This window comes from Podarcis melisellensis, assembly GCF_964234715.1.
Source record: "Podarcis melisellensis genome assembly, chromosome: 6".
Classification (NCBI taxonomy): domain Eukaryota; kingdom Metazoa; phylum Chordata; class Lepidosauria; order Squamata; family Lacertidae; genus Podarcis; species Podarcis melisellensis.
The window spans coordinates 74,531,103-74,540,157 of NC_138538.1; the positions used below are offsets into that span (position 1 = coordinate 74,531,103).

General features: G+C 45.0%; 1 protein-coding gene across 3 annotated transcripts in view; it reads right to left on the bottom strand.

Annotated features, from left to right (window-relative positions):
* The window catches only part of LOC309371525 (TLC domain-containing protein 4-B-like), a 30,812-nt gene extending 22,049 nt beyond the window's left edge, over nucleotides 1-8,763 (bottom strand). Inside the window, exon 1 of one of the 3 annotated variants that reach the window (XM_081914313.1) lies at nucleotides 8,478-8,763. The gene's annotated coding sequence lies outside the window, so the exon portion shown is untranslated. Of the gene's footprint in view, nucleotides 1-397; nucleotides 508-798; nucleotides 1,161-8,477 lie in introns of those variants that run through there. The other 2 variants (XM_081914310.1, XM_081914314.1) reach the window with 2 other exon arrangements.
* Between the last annotated feature and the right edge of the window lie 292 nt (nucleotides 8,764-9,055).

A 9,055-nucleotide genomic window follows, 5' to 3' on the forward strand; every position in this document is an offset into this window, starting at 1 on the left:
ACAGGGGTGCCAACTTTAATAAAATATGGGGGAGGGGCAAGTAGGCCCCACCACACACAATTGATCACATGACATGGCACCCACCCATCATTTGAATGGCAATGTCCATCGCCTTTTTTGAGGGGGGCAGCCCCCTCAAATATTTTATTGGGGCTGCAGAAGGGACCTTGTCCCCTAAGCGCTGGCTCCTATGCGTCAGTTATCTTTGTCCTTATTAATTCAACCAGATTCCTGGTCCTTCCCTTTTCTCGTTTCTTCCCCATTTTCAGTCCCCAGAAGAGAGGGATGAAACCAAAGTCAGGCATGGTGCTGGGAATAGGAAAGAAAAGAGGGGCCTGAACAAGAGGGATCTCCTTGCAGACTCCCCGCTCCCCCACCCACCCCGAGACTCCCTCACCTTTTCACCCGCGCGCCCCCGATCCAGCAATTGCAGGTTCTCCTCCTTCCCTTAGCCACGCAACGCATTGGAGAGCGGGGCGGTGTGTATATGTGTGTGTCGTGCACGGAAAGGAAAGGTTGCTACGGCATTTCACCTCCCTCTCCGGCGGCGCTGCGCGACTGGCGCGCATCCTCACCTGCGCCCCGAAGGCTCCCCTCTGCCTTTAATAAGCCCGATAGCACTCGCCCTGAAGCGCGCGCCGCGCACCAGGGTCTGCAGCCGCGGCGAGAGAAAGGCGGCATCCCCGGACACGCCGCGCAAGGGGCCTACGCGCCCGACACACGACCCGGTGCCCAGACACGTCTTCTCCCGTTTCTCGATGGAAGAAGCAGTTCCCCCGCCCCCCCCCCGCTGCTCACCTGAAGTCTCACCGCGGCCGGCCGGGCGGCCCTGCCATCCCTCCTGGCGGGTCCCTGCGGCGGGGGAAAAGCCCCTCACACGCCCACGCGGCGCGGCTTCTCCGGCGGAAACGGCCTCCTCCGCTGCTGCTGCTGCTGCTACTGCGGCAGCCGCGACAGGCGCCCACTGCGGGATCGCGTTACGCCGGCCTCAGCCTTAAAGGGGCCGCCGAACCGCCGCCGCCGCCTCGACGTTCCCAGTTGCCGCAGGGCGGGAAGGGGGAAGCCGGCCAGCCAGCCAGCCGCTCTCACCGCCGCCTCCTGGCCGCCCGCCGAGCGCCCGCGGCGAGAAGCAAGAAGCAAGCCCGCCTAGCCTCGCCGGCCGGCCGGCTCCAAAAGGCAAGCAGGCGGCCACCTGCCTCCCACCGAAGGGCACTTGCTTGCGGGTTGTTAATGTGGGAAGCACCCCCCCCCCTTGCAGACGGGGCAGGAGGCGGGACGGACTCAGAAAAATCCACACCCGCCGCCGCCGCCGCCCAAAAATTTCATTTTATGGATTGACCCGGAGGGCCTGGAGATTTCTCACATGAATTATGAAGAAGGTGACACTTTAGCTTCCCTCTCCCCATACTGTCGAGGATGCGTGCGCCCCAACCCCAAATGTCACTGCTTGTTTCCCACCCTTACAAAAAGCCTTATCGCCCCTGTTGTTTGAGAGCCAGCTGGGATTCATAGGTGGGATTTTATGCCCATTTGGCAAAGCCAGTTTGTCACCACATTTTAGATTCCCATATTTCCTCCACAAGGCCGTGTGCATCAGGGGTGGATAATGTGGTACACTTCAGATTTTGCTGGACTACAAATCCCATCATCCCGACCATCTGGAGCTGATGGGAGTTGTATTCCAGCACTGGCGGAAGGGCATCACATCACCCACCCTTGAAGTATATGGTATTCCCTTCAACCACCTGCCATTTTATCTTCACAACCATCTTACGAGGTAGTTTAGGCTGAGAACTCTCAGCCTCACCAGTCCTAGTCTGATAGAATTAATAATAATAATAAAGGTAAAGGGACCCCTGACCATTAGGTCCAGTCATGACCGACTCTGGGGTTGCGGCACTCATCTTGCTTTATTGGCCGAGGGAGCCAGCGTACAGCTTCCGGGTCATGTGGCCAACATGACTAAGCCGCTTCTGGCGAACCAGAGCAGCACACGGAAAAGCTGTTTTCCTTCCCGCCGGAGCAGTACCTATTTATCTACTTGTTGACATGCTTTCAAACTGCTAGGTTGGCAGGAAATAATAATAATAAATAATTTAAAAATAATGTTTGTACCCTGCCCATCTGACTGGTTTGACTCAGCCACTCAGCAGCTTCCAACATATAATAAAACATTACATATTAAAAGGCTTCCCCATACAGAGCTGCCTTCAAATATCATCTAAAGGTTATATACAGTATTGGCCTGAATATAAGCCTCACTTTTTTTCCAAATTCCGACTGTGAAAAGTTAAAGTGCGGCCTAAATTCACAATCTTACAAAAATTGGCTTTTATGATATTGCTGCTGAAACAAGACATTCGGTAAAATGGACAGGGATGGTGGTAGTTGTTGTCAAACAACATCTGGAAGGCCACAAGTTCCCATACCTAAACTAAAGTCACTTCCACACCACACATTTAAAGCATACTTATTCCATTTTTAAGAGTAATGGCTTCCCTACCATCACCAAGAATCCTGGGAATTATAGATTGTTAAGGGAACTAAGTTGCTCAGAGACCCTGAAGCTACATTTCCCAGGATGATTTAGTGAGGAGGGGAGCCATGAATAAGAGTGGTTTTAATGTATGGTGTGGATTTGGCCAAAAGAACTGGTTGCCAACTGGTAGGCTGGAAGCCTTACCTGCAGTACATCTCATACAAATACATGGTCAAAATTAATTGGATCCAGCATCAGGGGCACATTTAGAAATCTGAGAAACTGTCATAGGCACCACCAATAAATGGCTGGGGGGGGGGGGGTTGCCTAGTCACAAAATGGCTGCCAAGGAGACCTGGCTTGTCACAAATGACTTCCCAAGAAACTAAGTGCAAGACAAAATTATGAACTGAATCCCAATCCCAAACCACATATTTGCCACGCAAAAGAGAACAAAACAAAAGGAGAAGTGATGATGCTCAGAGAAAGAGATCCGGTCCAAAAACCATACAAACTCCATCACAAAAGAAATGTACAGGAATAACTCAACCACACACTCCCTCAAAACCACACCAGAAAAGCAAAATCCAGCCACCAACAATGCCCCCCCTTGCAAAAGAGAGGCAAATTCCACCACAGATAATCACAAATAACAGGCAAAATCCACCCCAAAATGCTAGCCACACAGAAAGAAAGAAGCAACCCCCCCCAAAGGTAAAACAGGCATTACACAAACAAGTATTTGTGTGCATGCACATATCAAAAAGCAAGCAGACACCTCCCACCAAAGAGACAAAACACTCCTTCCGTTGCTTACCAAGCAGCAATGGGGTCTCCTTTACTTTTAAATAAATAAATGGGCAAGCGGGTGGATAGTTAGGCATTAGCATCCACCTACCCTGCTCTCTTTGCCTTTGCTGAGAAAAGGCATTCTGAAGAAAGGAAGTGGGTGGGGTGGCTGGAGGCCCATACTTAGTTTTCCAGCCAATGCAGCAGCACCGCCAAGAAGAAAAACTTGTAAAATTCCAAAACGAATTAAACATTGGGAGAAGAAGGAACTTCAACAGGAACCAAGTAGGGTGTCTGGAGCGTCATTGTGCCTGTGGGCACCATGTTGGGAACTCCAGATCTGTGAAATATGTAAAGAATGTTGCTTAGGGCAACTATTTTGGCAATTTTAAAGATCACTATCTGCTATTTTTTAAGTTTGCTGAGAGGGGAAGATCCATCTCTTTTATTAACATTGATTTGTAGCACAACCCTAGGCACCCCTTGCTTGGAAGAAATTTCCATTAAGTTCATTCATCTGGATGTGTGTACATGTACAGGATTACAGCCTTAATGGCGAGATTCACACACAGAGCTTAACTGCAACTTCTGGTTTAGGGGCTGAAGTGTGTGCTGCGTGTAGCAAATAGTGAAGAAACCAAGATTTTAGCATAACTGTAATTTGGAGGGTGTATTTGTCTGTATTGGCAGGAGCAGGGACTGAGCAACGGGAGCTCACCCCGTAGCTGGGATTTGAACCGCCGAGCTTCTGATTGGCAAGCCCTAGGCTCTGTGGTTTAGACCACAGTGCATGTCAAAGTGCAAGTAGATAAATAGGTGGTACCGCTCCAGCGGGAAGGTAAACGGCATTTCCGTGCACTGCTCTGGTTCGCCAGAAGCAGCTTACTCATGCTGGCCACGACCCAGAAACTGTATGCTGGCTCCCTCGGCCAGTAAAGCGAGATGAGCGCCGCAACCCCAGAGTCGTCTGCGACTGGACCTAACAATCAGGGGTCCCTTTACCTTTTATTTGTTTATATTATCGCCCAAATACAAACAATAGTAATGAAGATCTGAGATCTTGCAATTTAGGTTTTTTGTTTTTTAAAGTAATTTTAATTCAAAATAAATGCAACATGTCTGCATGAAAATAAATGGAGCATAATACCTGTTTATACATCTATGTCTGTCTGTCTATCTATCTACATATATAGGTGTATGTCCATACCTGTAACATATGGAAAATGAACTGCATTGGAATTAGCAGGGCAAGTTTTAAATGTTTATACGCTCAAATAACTTAATTCCAAATGAAAACATGGCGTGATCTAGATTTGCTGCTTCCTGCCCTGCCCCCGGCAGATACACTACTTTGCACAATCATAGCTGAATACTGTACTGTGAGTTACCTTTGCTGAACTGGAGTGACTTTTCACTCCATGCACAACTGCTATCTCCCCATTCTCTTTTAGAAATAATGCAGCATACAAGATGTTTGCCTTTTGATTCAGACTGGGGCATCTGCCTTCCTTGAATATTCTCGGACTCGAAATGTGTCACTATAGTGAATGAATTTTAATTTTTTTCTAGGTGCATGCACATGCACACACAGAGACACACATCACAAAGCAAATTAATTATTAAAAAAAAACAGATAACCTATACTGCCAGCATTACTTTCTCGGTAATGAAAATTGTATAAAATTATTAAATGGAAAGGGTAACCTTGCACAAGAAACTTTGGCAAAACTTCACTGAAACTATGTTTATTCAAGCCTACATCCTGCAGCCTTACGGAGAGTTCAACTCCCTCCCAGGTTTCTGGACACCATGCTAAGATGGCCATCTTCTGGAGAGCTTTTGAGTTGCCCTTAATATCTAATTTTTATGTTTCTGATTAATGTAGCAATGTTTCTACTGATTAGTTCTTAGGAGGTATTTTGGTTTTTTTTAATGTAACTTTTATATGATTTTATGTTTAATATCATGCTGGCCACATGACCTGGAAGCTGTATGCCAGCTCCCTTGGCCAATAAAGCGAGATGAGCGCCACAACCCCAGAGTCGGTCATGACTGGACCTAATGGTCAGGGGTCCCTTTACCTTTACCTATGTTTAATATATCATCATCTACCTTTAAGAGTTTGTCTGAATAAATAAATGGTAGAAGGAAAATAATGCAAACCAAAGCTTTATTGATCTGGACTCAATACACCAATCATCTGTATACTGGCACACTAAACATTCATGAAGTTTAGAATTACATCACTTCCGGGTCGGCGCCATCGCCGAATGGCGGGCTCCCTCCGAGCTCCGGAGGGAGCCTGCTCGGCAGGGGCTGGGTCCTACCGCACCGGCGATGCGGGGACCCTTAAAAACCACGGCCACGGAGGCCGTGGACATGGAGACTCGGCTGGCACCGTCAGCGCCCTCTCGATTCGTGAAGGAGCCTTTTTAAAGGCTACGGATCGGGTGCCGGGGAGGAGCGTGGTGCTTTGAGTCCTCTGCTATCCCTGCCGAGCGCAGCCGCATGCCATCCGGCGGAGAGCGCTGACTTCTTCTATTGAAAATTTGGACCCAAAAGAAGAACCCGTGAGTAATTGGAATATGGACTAAAAAGAGGGATAAATTTTTAGAATTTGGAGCGAACGGGGGAGGTGGAAAAAAGGAAGTCAGCCCCCCCCAAAATTGTAGAAGAGCCAAAACAAAGGACTGGATAACTAAGATCGAGAGGAACCTTATCTTGCCGAACTAGCAACTTCGCGAGGGAAATTTATAAGATTGAGCTGGAGGAGAAAAGTGGAATTCGTATTAAAAAGCAACCCCCCCGGAATCCCTGGAGCGATTCGTGAAAATGCCTGGAGAAGAATAACGGAGGTTTTGACAGCTGTCAAAGAGCTGTCAAAACGGAAGAATGAAATTGAGACTTTGTTATGAGGACTTTGCCGGTTACATTTGTTATAAATTGGAGATAAATTGTTTCAAATAAGGATTTATAAGTTATTTGGACTGGCGGATGTGATCTGGAAGGGAACTTTGTTATTGTAATCCACCTAGAGGAGCTGAGGGACATTGCATGTGTTTTCGACGGGAAACTTGAACAGTTGGATAGAACTTTTAATCTCCTGGGAAACTGCAGAAATGGAACATTATTTTGTCTACAGAGGCCTACACTTTACTGGAAACAATGGATTATGTTTTGCTCCTGAATAACAAGCCTCTGTAGAGACACTAGAAGCCTTTGGAAAAAGAACATTTCTGTGAGGGAACAGGGAAGTAAAAAGGAGGAGAGTGATTGACAAGAACAAGGAAACAACAAGAACTGGACAGAACTGGAGTGGGAACATTTGGGATATCCAGATTTGACAAGCTTATGGATATAAAATTGGAGTTTATACTCCTGGATATAAAAATCTGGATAGAAGAAATGGGCCCCCTTTGATAGACTCCTTCTATGATTGGACATCTGTAATTTAAAAAAAAAAGACCGGTAAAGAACCAGAGGGATGTGGGTTTAGTGAAATGTGGGTTCATCAGGAAGACATTAGAAGTGGAGGGATAGGAGGAACGCAACAGGGAAAGAGGGGAGGGAAATTTGGAATCCAAAGGTTGTAAAATTATTGTTTGTTTTTATTCTATTTTCATCTGTACTATATTTGAAAGGGGGGAACTCGTGGAAGGGAAGAGGTCGACCTTAGGGGATGGAAATTTGGATAAATTGAGTTATTGATGATGAGTGTATTTTGGGAATAAGAATTTGTTGAATATTATTGCTTTTTTGGAAGATTTGGAACACAAGAGGGGGTGGGGAGGGGAAGTCCTGGATATTGGAAAAAGTTTATGAATTGGATTTTATTTGTTTTAATTTGGAAAACCTTAATAAAAATTATTTAAAAAAAAAAATAGAATTACATCAATTAGAAAATACTTGTGTTGGTAAACACAAAAAACCCAAACATACCAATAAAGAAAACATTTTATCAAATTAACCTGCTTACATCATCATATAATTCTTATCAATAACACAGCTCATGGTCTGTACCTATATATATTATATTTACAGTGGAACCTCGGTTGTCGAACGCAATCCATTCCGAAAGACTGTTTAACTTCCGACAACCGAGGTGCAATGGGCTGTCAGCAAGTTCTATGGGGGAAAATGAGAAAGCCGTTCGACTTCTGAGGCACGTTTGAAAACGGAAGCAATTCCGTGTTTTCGGCATTTGGCTTCTGAATTGTTCGGCTTCCGAGATACTCAAAAACCGAGGTTCCACTCTGTGCGTGTGTATAAAATAAAATTTATACACCATGATGTACACCACGATTTACAAAAAGATGGAGCAATAAAGTCATACACATACAGTATTATATGTATATTAATGCTGATAATATGCTAGAATTGTTTGCATTTTTACTGGAAGCAGAGTGGCTGGTTTGCTACTGCTTCTTCTTTTGTAAACCACGCTGTGACCATTTTTGGTTTAGACTAGCCTAGATAAATAAATTATTCTTGAAGGCTATGGTCAGGAAGGGGATTGATGAGTAAAGCCTTTGTGCATTTTTTATAAGCCTCAGCACCCTCTGCATATTCAAGTGGCATCACATACAAATAGGTTAGATAAAAGTGAAATCGAGATATATTTGCAATGGTTTAAAACAAACAAACAAAAAAAGCAGGGAAGAGACACAATAAGGCACTAAACTGAAAAGAAATCTCAGCCTTTTCCTCATTCCCACCCTCCTGGGTAATTCCACAACTGATACATTTATAAACAGCTTTGTACAAGAGCATGCAATAATGGGCAGGTGCTCAGGCACACATCCCAGTAGATAGTGAAGTGGATAAATATCAAGGCAGCCAATGATATAAAGAGATGTCAAAGAATTCCAGCAGAAATGGCAGTGGAAATTGCCAGTGCCCACATACTCATCTCATGTCTGGAAAGGAAATCAACCCAGTGAATTCAACTGGTATTCACTGTGTTGCTTTCAGCCTGCAAGTAATAGGGATAAGTAATTGATGACACATGTGCATTGTCTTTTCTTTTGCATTATGTTTCTCCATAAAGGCTCAGAGAAGTCAGAAAATCCTACAGATACGGTAGATACCAAAAGCGATCTCTGCCCAAGCATTTTATGGTCTAGCTTTACATTGTTCTTCCCAAGTACACAGACTTTTTGCAGACTTCAGCTTAAAACCATGTAATTGAACCCAAGTTATGACTACTCACCTCAATAATGGGCTGATTGTCCAGTCTGAAGAGTATCCAAAATCTCCCAGAAGCCTTGCTGTGAATATGTGGTTATTCTGTACTTCTCAGAATGCAACACTGCCACTTCTGCTTGCTTCCTAAAAAAAATAAGGTCAGGTTGCTTTACTCAAGAGAGAACATGCCAGGCCCAGAAACCTAGCAATTACATCACACTGTAATATGTAATCACATAGCCATAATCTGAGGATTTAACAAACCCTTACATGTTTTGTTTGTATTTTGTTCAACTGCCACACCCAACCTGCTTCCAGGCTATCATAACATCCTGTGCTTTACTCTCACTGTCCCAGACATGGTGCAAGAAATCCATACCATTTTTTAAACTCCGCAAGCAAACAGATAGTAAAATTCATGCCACACCAAATAGCAATTTATAATTGCTTCTCAGCCTTCTGGCTAATAGTATCTGTTCTTATCAGTTGAATATGTAATACAGTATGTTCTCTATGTAAGGAGACAGTGTGAATCCGATTTTGCAACCAGGAGTTGGATATGAGGCTTTGTCCACCCACGACATGCATTGACCTGATATTGCA